This window comes from Dermacentor albipictus, chromosome 7 (genome assembly GCF_038994185.2).
Source record: "Dermacentor albipictus isolate Rhodes 1998 colony chromosome 7, USDA_Dalb.pri_finalv2, whole genome shotgun sequence".
Classification (NCBI taxonomy): Eukaryota; Metazoa; Arthropoda; class Arachnida; order Ixodida; family Ixodidae; genus Dermacentor; species Dermacentor albipictus.
In genome coordinates this window covers 141,123,978-141,137,574 of record NC_091827.1, presented here as the reverse complement: position 1 = coordinate 141,137,574, position 13,597 = coordinate 141,123,978, and the positions used below count along the sequence as shown (strand labels likewise).

The window sequence follows — 13,597 nt, the reverse complement described above, 5'->3', positions numbered from 1 at the left end:
TGCTAGTTTAGTATATGTTCGATTACTTGGACTCGTCTTAATGCAGTGCTTCTTGCTGTAATGGTTTGTACACAAATCCACAGTAAAGTGTAATTTTGGGGTGAAAAATGTCAGGCAAAGTATTGGCATGTACTTGTAAGTGAAAAAGACAAGTATACTTTACGTAGGTATTTCTGTACACCCACTTGAGCTTTCATTAAGCCTGAAGTCCTCTGGCCTAAATAAAAGCATGTCATAAATGTCTCAAGCACTGTTTATTGGACCTTCGAACGGTATTTCGATGCATCCAGTCTGCCGAGAGAAGACCGCTGGAGTGGGTTGCTTGGGTGAGAGCGAGCAGGGCACCTGAAAAAGTAAAGCCAATAATTTATCTTGACTCATGCAACAAGTTAGCACATAGGCAAATTTGCCTATGTTCTCACAGATAAGAAAGGTTCAGCATTCCGGTCATAGAAGATAACGAATACATCTTATTGAAAAATATGTGGTTTCATGCACTGCCTATGTTTCAAGGGAACATGGATTACTGTGGGAGAATAAGCTGTCATAATTAGCAGGCGATTGAAGCAAGTCTTATAGGAAAAAGATGGACACATCGTTTGATTAACAATAATTACTAGTATTGAAGCAACAGAATACAAACATGAAATACCTTTAAAAACAACAACGACAGGTTGAGATAATAAGTTATTCAGAAACTAAACCCGTCTGCCAGCAAAATACCGTAGTGTACTGGCTTTGACATTGCGCTGCTCAGGCAGAGGGCATGGGATTGAATCCCAGCCACAATGGCTGCATTTAGATGGCAGGGAAATGCCAAAACCCCTATGTAAGGTCTATTGGGTACACGTTAAAGGACACTAGGGATCCCGCCAACTTGAAGTTATAAAAACCGGGGTAAATTTCGAGATAAGTAAACTCACAAAAGTAGAAGGCCCTGGCCATGCGAAGACCATATAAAGCCTTTTAAGGTAGGTGCCAGCAGCCGCTAAATTTCTTGCAAAAGCGAAATATAGCAGAAGCGGTATTTTTCCGTAGATCACTTTTGCAAGGTATATTACAATTTGACACCCGACATGTTGGGCATCTACGGGCAACAGCAATTCTGGCACAGATCATAGCAAACACTGTTGCACCTAGGTATACATAGACACATAGGTATAGGTACAGTCGCCGACTGATTTTCCGGACATGATTACTCGGTCTGCTTCGCGGCACCGCCATTCTCCCCATGGACCATAATATATAACAACTTCCAAAAATTCGGACGCCTTGCAACCTCTCGTCTGATTTTTCGGACACTCCTTGAGCCAACTTGATCGAGAGCACCATGCACCGACTCTCACCGTGGCATGGTTCTACTTGCTGAACGCCATTTTTGTTTTGAACGAAGCCTCCTTGGTGCCCCACGAAGTGGCGCTACTACAAATCCCTGCTCATCATCATCGTGTCTGCCTGGTTTGTAGCTACAGCAGTTCCGGTCTCAGCTTAGCATGCGATGCCAAGACAATCCAGCAGCTGATTTGTTTGTTTCTTCGTGCACGACGCTGCAAGTAGGCCAGGTTTTTTGTTTGTGCAACTGATGTCGGCGCGACGATGTTTGACGAAGCAAGATGGGCCAATTCATTTCACTAATATTTGGAATAGCTACCTGTAAGCACCACCTACCTTTCAACATTTGCAAAGCAAAAAACCTCATCCTGAAAATCTGCACACGAAGACATCGGTAGCATCATCAGCGTGGGGCCTCAAGATAATTCGGCAAGCCAAGAAATTACTGACAGCACGAGTGCAATCATGCCAACAGGAAATCTGTGGCTGAATAATGCACCTTCTACCACTTGGCAGACAGTGCATTTTCGCAAGGCCCTAACTACGGCAGATCATTGTTAAGGAGTTCCCGAATGCACAACTCTATGCCATTTTCCCGCTGACTCTAGGGAAGAACCTCTGCACAGTTGCAAGAAAAAAGCTAGGTGCCCCAAGAGAAATGAGCCCACTCAAGCCATGGAAGTTATGTTTACCTTGTCTTCCTACAACTACTCTAAACCTAGGACTGCTGTTTTGCACAAGGGAACAAACGTCAACATTGGTGCCTCGCCCAACACAAGTGGTCTGCGCCGTAGAAGGTGCCATCAGTCAGCCCACAGATGAGGCCCACACCAGTGCTGTCAGTGTGCTGTACAAATTGCAGAAGCACAGCCTACAAGCTTGTCTGCCTTAGTGTGATCGCAATAATGAACGAAAACCAACGAATCAAGTTTGTTTCGTGCTGAGAACAGTTGCCTCATGCTGGATTTTCCTACAATTCTTTCTAAGCACAGATAATGCTTCGTTTGTTGTGTAGGCATGTAAATAATGAAAAGGCCTGCATCACTATCTCTGAAAAAAATAATGTAAGAAAGCACGTACAGTACACAGGTGCAGTGTCTATCACATACCATTTCGTGCAGTAGAGGCTACATCGGATAAACCGGCAAATGTATAAATGACTGGCAGCGTGACCAAGCAAACTTGATGTGTGGGTCAGTTAGCAGTGGTAGTGCACTACTCTCGGTGCACATGCACCTATGTTTAAACGCTGCTTGATCGTGACAAAATAAAAAGACAAAAGCGCTGGAGAGATATCTGAGGCTTTTCTTATATGTATGACGAGGAACCTAGCGCTAGCTCCTCATGCAGAGAATTGCTAGACAGTGAGACTGCTTCTTATCATTGTAAAACAAGTGTCACGCTCACCATGTGATGCGTCCTTTTCGTTTCTGTGCGAACAGCATGTATTCAGATCTATTCTCCCCCTTTCACCTTTTGCACAATATCACTGTGCGAGCAATAATACTGAACTGTTAGTAGCACTCTGTCCTGTTGCCTCCTTTCTTTCCTTGTGAATTGTGTGCTAAATACGGCTTTTTTTGGTGAAAGAGTGCTAGTTTAACGCATAAACTAGCGCCGTGGCACTTTGCAATAAAGGACTGTTATAATTCTCTAAAAATATGTCCATGCAGAACAGTGTCAAAAGAACACCTTAAAGAAAGAACATGAGTGTATCTATCATAAAGACCAATCCTTGTCTTTTTTCCTTAACATAATTTTCAATAGCGATATTGAAGTACAAGCTCACCATATTATATCACCTTGTCAATGAAGCAAGGCACAATGGCGCCCAACTGTCGCGGGACCAACTTGGATGTGGAGATCAGCGCAGATCAGCAACATAGCATGGTCTGCTTACACTTCTTCTCCAGGTCCAGCCATACCTATAGCAGCTATAAAACAAGTGAGCTTAGAATAACAAGCGAAACAATATAAAAAGTGGCAGTGAACAAAGCAACTTTCGTTAGGCATAAATAGGATCGCATTGCTGACATTATGCACATAAGTAACTTCATTTTGAGCAACAAAGCATCCAATTTAAGAAACATTATATATTTGAGCTATCTATGTGAGAAAGATTAATCGAACGCCCTCTATTTGCTACACCCCTCCCCTTATGCATGGATGTCTCCCTGACTGAGTGAGCTGGGCTGATCCCAGGTATAGTGTAAGTAAAGGGTGTCACTTGGTGGGCCAATCTCGATACCATTGCATGACTTGTACAATAATTTTAATGTGCATTGTAATGCTGGCCATCCTGCAGGCACTGCAACATTATAGCACCCATAAGGCTAATGGTATTACCTGATAAGATTAACTAATAAGTGTCCCCAGAAGCATAACTCGGCATGTATACTCGGAGGCCATTATTATAAGAGAAGCAATAGCAGAGGTGAAGCTTTATCCTGTGCCATATGCAAAATGGCCGAGCACGCCCAGCTTTTGGTTACATTCTCACTTGTGACCACTGCAACAGGCTGACTGACATGCGTAACCAGCAGTTTGTAGGACCACATTTTCATAACCTGCATTTTTTTTTTACATCTGAAGAGATCAGCCTCAAGCTCCATGCTGCGCTGCACTCGAGAAGCATTATAAACTGGCAACATTTAAATGCTATGCTGCATGGTTTGTTGCATGCTTTAGGAATTTACTTATTTATTGTACACATAGCTCATAGTCTCCAGTTGGAGTATTGCATGAGGTGGCAAGAAAACAAATTCTGAACTAACAAGGAGAACATTCAACAAAACAAATCAGACCAAAGAAAAAAAAATAACATACTCTCATAATGGAACTATGTATCTGGCAGCTAGCTTATAAAAAAGACAATTAGGAATGTTTTACTACTGGTAGCGCTTTAGGGGATGGAATGTAGAATTCCAGGCATCATACACTTTTAAGCCACCTTTCGTGGTGTTTTGTTTTGAAGTCCTATTCTCTGTACTATTATAGAAATGAATAGCCCCCTCCAAAATAAAACAAAGAAAACATGTAATGCACAGTAATGTAACACAATAATGTAATGCACAACAGTGAATACTTAGAAAAATGTAATTAAGAACACGGAGTCTATGTGGGCACAGATGTTAGATTTCTACATGAAAGCATAATAATAAAGGTGGGCAGAGCATTTATGCTATTGTCGGGCAACCTGCTGCAAGACATACAGGTAAAAGGATATGCATGCCTCACAACACAGTCCCTAAAAATATATGTCACAATACAGTGAGTAGGTATATCATGCTTATCTACAATAGCTCCTAATTATATTTATTTCAGAGGGGGCTACCTATGAACCTTGATCAAACTGAAGGTGGGCCAAATTCTAAATATACGATTCAAGTAGACAGAAAAGGGACGTTCTGAATATGGCATCTACAGCAAAAGTGTTGTACATTATTGTTGTACATGATGTCATACCTGCCAACCTGTGAACATAATATTTTGTTAAAATGCTGCAGACACTAAATTCTTTGTTGGGGACATAACACACATTATTTTAAAGCTTGCTCTCAGCACCCCCATTGTTGCATACACACACACATTATTAATAAAGGGAAAATCGCACATCCACCCACTCGTAGCAATTGCTACAAAAGAAACCCGTACGGATTCCTCGAAAGGAAAGCCTCATAGTTGAAAAAAAGAAACCGTCCAGGTCCGGGACTCAAACCCGGGACCACCGTCTCTCCGGGACAGCCGCTTTACAATCTAAGATAACCAGGCGGCTAGCAGATGGCCGGGCGAATTCGAATTTGTCGACAACATGAAGCAAAGGCAAGGGTGTGACGTAATAGTTCTGCGGAAACGTGCAAGGTGTAGAGAGGTAATTAATAAAGAAAAAAATATTACGTCAAACCCTTGCTTTTGCTTCGTGTTGTCAACTAATTCGACTTTGCCCTGCCATGTGCTAGCCACCTGGTTATCTCAGATGGTACAGTGGCTGCCTCGGAAAGGTGGTAGTCCCGGGTTCGAGTCCCGGACCAGGACGAATTTTTCTTCAACTGTGCGGCTTTCCTTTTGAGGAACACATACGGGTTTCCTTTGTAGCAAATGCTACGATGTCTGATTTTCCCTTTAATAATTGCTTCTCTCCACCTCGTGTGTTTGCGCAGAACTATTACGTCACACACACATTATCAACCATTATTTAACTTGTCGTGCAGCACAAAACGCAGCAGCGAACTTGAAACCAGTAAATGACAACTTTGTTTTTTCTTTAGATTACAGAGCTTTTACAGCGTGTTTGCTGCTGCCGCTTTACGCTGCTTCATGAATTTATCTGACCAAACTTCCCTAAAGCAAGTTCTCGTTAGAGATATTGCATCGCTAATAATAAACCATTACAAGTACCATTACAATTAATTTTTACGTGCATTTTAACAATGTCATGCCCTTAATCTCTCAACAGCTTTAAATTATCTTAACCAACACAACTTCATTGTCTTTCTAAAGTGACATCCATAAATTTGTAAAATGAGCCCACATTTGTAAACCCACGGAAAATTCAGGAGAGTTTCCAAACATGGATGATACCAACAAAATCTGCAGCTCGTGTAAGTGGCAGCAACTGCTTTGCACACACCTTGTCACAGCATGCACATCAGGTACTTTGCCGTGCTGTTGAGGCTGTTGAGGCCGCAGGTGCATATCTGGAGGTGCCTCTGGTTCACAAATGCTTGCCATCCCTAAACAATAATAACTGCTTAATTTATTGTAATCTCTGCTGAAACTGCAAACTTGTGATATAAAAAGATCACGTCATATTTTGAAAAAAGTCTCATACAACCAGTTACATGAAGCTGCAACTGGTTGTGCAAATATCTGACCGTAACATCACAGGCGGTTAAATAACACGTAAATCGAACTGTAGCAAACATGAATCTACTATGAAAAGGTTCACACAAACGTACAGCTGTATAACGTGAAATGTGAATTGTACTATCAAAAAATTCCTTACGACATGAAAAGCGTTCCAAAACCTAATTTGTTTATGCGGCGCAACAAAGCACTGCTCCCAAAGGACGATGCGCTCAAAATTTCAACAGACCACCTCTTTTTCTGGAGAGACAATACAGAAAAGAGAAAGATTTTTCGATTAAAAAGAAACATTGCTTTTGTAATTTCGGCTTCTCTGCAAGATCGGAACCCTTTACAAGTACACGAAAACACACAGGACACTAATACACGTCATCTGACGACACTCTATAAACAGACCAATTTCCATACAAGCTGAAAATCTGGCCATGCGTCGACGAAGAAATCGGGTGCTATCTCGCGCAGCTGTTAGCTGTGAAGACGACACATCGACGTACTACTTCTGGAAATGCCTATACCATTTTTCAATGAAAAATTATGTACACAAGCAGTAACTTTCTTTGCTTGAATTTTTGTGCCCATTTAGATCAAAGAACCACCCGCGCTAGCGTGCTTCATAGGTGAAAGTAAATAAACCACAGATAGAGCTGTTGGTAACATGAATACGTTTTAGGGCAATTTCCATGGAACTTTTTGCTAAATGTGCACTGCGACATGAAGAACAACCATTTGAAAATCACATTTATAATTCTTGCTGCTTTACTCATTCGAATTCGGTTGTTGTACGGATCTTGCGATACGTACAAGAACGCACACTTCACGAACTTCATAGACAGGAAGAATGCGCGCAAGCGCCGGACTTACCTTTCTAGGCGTACGCTGAAAACGCTCCTTTTAGCGTCACAGGTGCCGCGGCATCGACTGCACCAACGGTACTTCCGGCGCACACACTGTTGAATTGCGGATCGATTACAGGACGTAAGAGCACAATTTTCACCAAATTCTTCCGTACAGTGTGACACGATGCGAGAGTGCCAGAGGAGGAGATCCTTTTCGTGAGCCCGGAACAAAGAAAGTGGCGAAGGCTCATACCTTCGACATCGGCGCACCACACGAAGGATACTGCGGGCTACATTACGCGGTCCCAGGGGTTTTGTGATTCTCAATGAATACAACATGCACCACAATTACTCTCGGCACAGCGTACACACGATTAAACAGCTGCATCGGACGGCGTCAATGCAGCGCGCACTCACATGTAGCTAAGGCTGAAGACGGCAAAATAATATCACCTGTAACTTTACCGGCGCTACCTGTGCTGCCATCTGTAGGCCGCCACCGAAAGCGACCGTGCTTTCGGTGATCTCATGGATGGTGACGGCGTTGTATTTCGATGTTATGCGAGTCGTACAGCGTCTTGTACGACGTGTTTCAGCAACGTTGCTTTTAATGAAGAGGACGGCAATGTGCGTATACGCCGTATAGACGTCTCACCCACTTGAATAACACAACAGGAAATTTTCAGTCTGTCGTATTTTGGGACGTTGTGACTGTCGTACTGTTCTCTGTAGTGTGACGTCTTGTAGTCGAAAATTCTGTAGCTTCTGATCAATATATTTGATTAAAAATTGACAGACACCTCTTTAAGGATAAGAAAAATTATTAATACAAAAAAATGAAAGTAGAAAAAAAAAAGCTTTCGCACAGGATTTGAACTGTGGACCTCACGATTCCGAGTCAAGCATCTTACCACCGCACCACGCCGAACTTTTTTTTTCTTTATTGCATGGAATTATCGTTACTGTCAAACCGATACAGTTACATCACATATGATCATACAAGAGAAACAAATTCACAGAAAGTATACAGTCCAATGACAGTTCAAAATTCTGGTAAACAAACACAAGCGTCCAGACGCGAAATCCATTCAGGGACGGGATCATATGTAGCCACCACACTCCGGACTTGAGCAGTCCCTTCTCGGAAGATAGACCTTGTCGAGCGAGGTGGCTCGGCATGTGTGTCAATCATTCGACTTCTCCATAATGAATAAAGTCCTAATAACATAAACAAATCATATGGTGTATTACTGGCTGTCTTTTTGAAATGAAGGAACCGGATACCATAACATGTGAGAGGAAAGTCTTTTTTGATAGTTCTTTGTAAAAGGTCCCAAAAAAGAAATGCGTCACGACAAAGTATAAAGCAATGTTCTATTGTCTCGGGTTGATTGCACAGCCGTGTGGAACGGCTGTGCTCTAAAATGCTCTCTGCTGGAAACAGCGTATCGGCCCCAGGCCGAGGATCGTCGACCCCGTTTTCGAACCAAGATGCAAGCTACAAAGTCGTCCTCCCGCGTCTACCAACCAGTAACGATGTTTTGAATTCTATTTTCCTTCATGCGGACTTGAGTGGCAGACCATACCGTGCTCCCGACTTCCGAGACGCTCTGCTTGAGGTAGTGAATACTTCAGATATTGTAGGTGTCGCACAGTACCAAATGAGCCATGCATGGATGGTTACTTGCGCTAGTAGTGCGGCAAAACAGACTCTCGTCGCCTGTGGTGAGCTCCGTGTCAAAGGGCTGAAGTGCATGGTGATAGATCCGGAGACTAAAAACATCAAGCTTAAATTACTATGGCTTCCACCTCACCTTGAACCACGACGCGTTGCGGAGGCGTTCCAGGCCCATGGTCAGGTGAAGTCGGTGGAGAGAGAAGCATGGAGATGCACTGGCATGGAACAGTGGGTGACAACAAACCGGGAGGTTTCCTTGGTGCTCAAGGACACTATCACCGTAACCTCAATACCGCACATTATGTCCATTTATGGACACCAGTGCCTCGTACTTATCCCCGGTAGGCCTCCTCTGTGCCTTCGTTGCAAGCGCGTGGGACACGTTCGACGACAATGCAGAACACCGAGATGCTTACAGTGCCATCGATTTGGTCACTCAGCGGACGCCTGCGTGTCCACCTACGCCAATAAGCTTCGTTCTGGGCAATATAGCGCAGACGAGCCACAACTGGACCACCTCATGGATTCTACAGAGGTAGTAGATGCCACCGGAGAGACTACAGGTGGCATTAGGGACGAGGACCAGGAGACCTTGAAGCCAATGCCAACCAGTCATGACAGCTCAAGTAAGACTAGCGAAGCTTCCGGCGAAGATGACTCAGTTTGCCCACCTGGCCTAGCAAGCCTTAAAGAAAAGCCCCCTGATGACAAGGAAGAAGAGGAAGAGGCGATGGACATCAGCAAGGCCAGGAAACGTCCGGCACCATGCAATGACGAAGCAACAGAATGTGCACTACAGGCGCCCGAGAAAGTGTCTCCTAGTGCTCAGCAAACTCCCTCTCCTGGTGATAATGTGCCCCGCCGGTTATATCAGCGTAGTCAGGAGAGTGGCACAAAGAAGTCCAAAGGGAGTAAGACCACAGATTTACCTGTGGCCAAGGGCAATGAAATACAAAAGCTTTAGGTGAGCAAAATGGCTACCGCCTTCACCCTCCCTTTATGTGTAGCGACACTCAACGTACGTGGGCTGAGGAATATAAGGCGTCAGCGGCAGTTACTACACGTGCTTAGGCAGCATGAAGTTGATGTTGGTGCAGTGCAAGAGACAAAGATATCGTCTGCTGGTGATGTCAACCTTGCGCTGCAAACTTTTCAACCTGATTACGAGGTGTGTATTAGCCAAGCATGTGGTGCTTCCGCTGGATGCTTTTTGTTCGTCAGAAAGCAGTTAAAACATTCTTCATTGTCGCTGCGTGTTGATGGGGAAGGCCGCCTTATATGCTGTGACCTCTCTTTTCATTCCCGTAATTGGCGATTCATTTGCGTTTATGCTCCCTCAAAAGTGAGTGACAGGAAGGCTTTCTTCCTCTCACTTGCTCCGCTCCTAGATACTGACAGAGATTTGGTACTGTTGGGAGACTTCAACTGTGTTTGTCATTCCAGAGACCACTCATACCTAACTAATCGTTATGATGCAAGTGCTGCTTTCCTGCATCAGTTAACGGAAGATCACAATCTAATAGACGTGGGCGCCTACACCCCACCTTGGGTGCGGTTCACGCACTTTCAAGGCGTCTCCCATGCTCGACTTGATCGTGTGTATGTTTCGACGAGTCTCTGGTCTAACATTCACAACTACGCCGTGAAGCCTGTATTTTTCACAGACCACTGTTTAGTAGCTGTTTCATGGGGTTCCCGAAAATTCCGCAGGTTTGCTCCAAACTGGGAACTGTGGAAACTTAATACACAACTTTTGCGAGAGGAAAGTTTTGTAAACAAAGTGAAAGAATTATGGCTAGAAATAACACAATGTCAACAGCTTCCTTTGTTTGCTCGATGGGAAATGTTCAAAAATAGAGTAAAAAATGAGGCGATTGCCATTTCATGTGAGCTGTCTCAAAGAAAAAAAGCTGAAAAGCATTACCTTCATGATCTACTTCACAAGCTGCACGCTTTCGAAAGCCAGGAACCAGGGTTGTATAGCGATGAAATAAACACAGTTCGCGCACAAGTACAGAAATATGAGACGGAAGTGTACAAAGGAGCAATGGTTCGTTCACGCACAACTCGCTTCACAGAGGAACAGCCCACAAAAAGGGCTCTCGGTGATGAGAAGCGATACGTGCTTTCCAAGCAAATATTAGAAATTGAGTCTGGTGGGTCTATATACACAGACACGTCCCAAATAATAAGCCTATTTGAAGCTCACTATAAAGATCTTTTCGCTGCAGTTAAGCCTCAGAATGGATACGAAGAAAACGCTGATCAGTTTATTTCGCTTATGCCACACTTAGAAGAAGATGATCGACTCAGCGTTGATGGGCCAATAACTCGAGAAGAAATTAATTTTGCCGTTGAAACGCTGCAGAGGAACAAGACGCCTGGTCCTGATGGCCTTAGTGCTGAATTTTATATAAAATTTCAGGAATTCCTGTGTCCTTTTCTGCAGCAACTTTTCGAGGAAGCCTGTCAATATGGTGAGCTTCCTCCATCTTTCTATCAGGGCCACACAACCTTAATACCAAAAAGCACTGATGATGAAACAATAAAGAGAGTAAACGGTTATAGGCCGATATCATTATGTAACGTGGATTACAAAATATTTGCAAAAATACTGCAAATAGATTGCAGACAGTCATTACTAAATTAGTAGGTGATCATCAAACATGCGGAATTCGAGGCCGCTCAATACAGACAAATGTTCATATCGCACGTTCAGTCCTTGAGTGCATTGAGGGTAGTACGGATCAAGTAGCTCTTCTCCAGATTGACCTCGCCAAAGCCTTTGATAAGGTTCAACACAAATTTTTATTCCAACTACTGCGACATCTTCAGTTAGGGGATGTATTATACAATGGTACAACACTTTGTTATAAACACTGCACTACAAAGTTAATTGTGAAACGTACCCTCTCAGATATAATACAACTACAGTCATCCGTTCGTCAAGGTTGTCTGCTCTCGCCTTTACTCTTCGCCATATACTTAGAACCTCTTTGCTTAAGCGTCCTTTGTGACTCGAGCATTAAAGGATATATGTATGCCGACGAGGAAATTAAAGTGCTAGCTTATGCAGATGACATTGCCTTCTTTTGCGTCGATGAGCCTAGCATTACCAAGGCAATAAACGCTACCCTGCGTTTCTGTGAGACTGCAGGAGCTACTGTAAATTTTGACAAAAGTAGAGGCTTTTGGCTAGGCATGTGGGCGCTCACTCCCTCTGTATTCGGGAATATTCATTGGAATCAGTCTCCGTTGCGATATCTTGGAGTACCTCTCGATAACTTCCGTAATAGTGGACCTCATTGGGCGTCCACGATAACCACTATCCGTAGAAAGGTGACAACCTGGCAAGGACGTGATCTCTCCATTTTTGCGAGAGCTAAGGCATGCAATACATTTCTCGCTTCTAAGCTTCTTTATGTTCTGCAGGTCTTGCACTGCTCACGTGTCCATGTCCAGGCATTTCATAGAATATTTGCATGTTTTATTTGGCATTCATCATGGGAAGCCATGAGAAGGGACAACCTTTTTCTCCCGCTTGAAAAGGGAGGCCTGGGTCTTGTGCATTTGTTTGTGCGACAATTGGTCATGCGCTTATTTTACCTTAAAAATGTCCGTCATCTATTCCTTCTCGCAGTTAATCGAGCACGTCTTGCGTCACACCTCCCTTTTCTTTTTGTCACGACAAACGTTGCTCAAGAACTACCGTTATGGGGCTTCTTAAAGGAACTTGTCGACACTATTTCATTCTTAAAAGTCAGATTCAACCTTGAATATTTGTTTAGCGTTAATCGCACGTCGCTAAATGCAGCACTTATAGATAACCTTTTCCCTGAACCGCTGTACCGAAAGCCGTATCTGTCTCTATTTGGTCAAGATGTTCTTTGCCGTGTCCGTAGAATGTGCATTGCGCCAGCAGCGAAAACGTTTTTCTTCAAGCTGCGCACCTTTACACTGCCAGTTAAAACATGGCTTCAGGAAAAAGGACCGCACCACGCCGAACGCGCCTACACCTCAACTAGGCCAGCAATATAAATCTCTCTCTGGGTTGCTGTTTACATTTATTTTAAACGCCAAGATGCGCTTTCAGTTCCCCGCGTCAACTGCCGCATCTCTATATGCGCAAAAGTGTTGTTACCATCGACAGGTACATCGTGGAATGCTAGAACATCAATTTTGCTGTAACGATATCCATATTTAATAAGAAATTCAGAAATAGACAACGGTGACCGGGGACACTGCAGGTTGTTACTGCTAATTTCGACAGTTGTCTCTTGCTCTTTACAGTTTTGAGCTCGCATATAATTCGTGCGTTCAATGCAAAATAGCTACATAAACACTCGTGGGTGAGTCTTGATCCGGACAGTATACTGGCTTCTCACGGCAGCGCTGTACCAGATTAATGAGACCCGAGCGAGAAAGCTTTTCACGCAACTTTGTGGAACAATCCAAAACTTCTTTTCCGCTTCGCATAAGCTTGTGCAATATTTCTGGGAAATTAACTAATGTGTCAGTGTAACCGCACATGTAAGTCCACAGGACTGTGTGCCCCATCTTACCAAATAAAACAAAGCGGATACGCAGCCATTCCCGCAGATGGTATGATTTTGATCAGCGGCCGATTTTGAGGAGGCCGGTAGCGCGTTGCTGGTGCCGCGTCGTCACGGCACAATTATAACAATTGGCCACGTCGACTTTAATACCGGTGCCGGTGCTATCAGTATTGCCGGCTTCAGAGAAGCACGATTGAATACCGCGCAAGAGAAAAGTACAGTGTACACCACCGATGCGAAGCTGACATTTTAAAGGGCCGCGACGGAAAGTGCTTCTATTGCGACTTCAGAACTCTTGGCCGTCGCGACCGAATGTTTCTGTTGCGACG

General features: G+C 43.8%; 1 long non-coding RNA gene across 1 annotated transcript; it reads right to left on the bottom strand.

Moving 5' to 3' along the window:
• Positions 1-235: 235 nt before the first annotated feature.
• On the bottom strand, positions 236-7,661 carry LOC139047625 (uncharacterized). The gene is made up of 4 exons (XR_011507271.1): positions 7,060-7,661; positions 5,963-6,065; positions 3,122-3,266; positions 236-345 (listed from the first exon to the last, which is right to left on the bottom strand). It is a non-coding gene; the product is annotated as an uncharacterized lncRNA (long non-coding RNA).
• Positions 7,662-13,597: the final 5,936 nt, after the last annotated feature.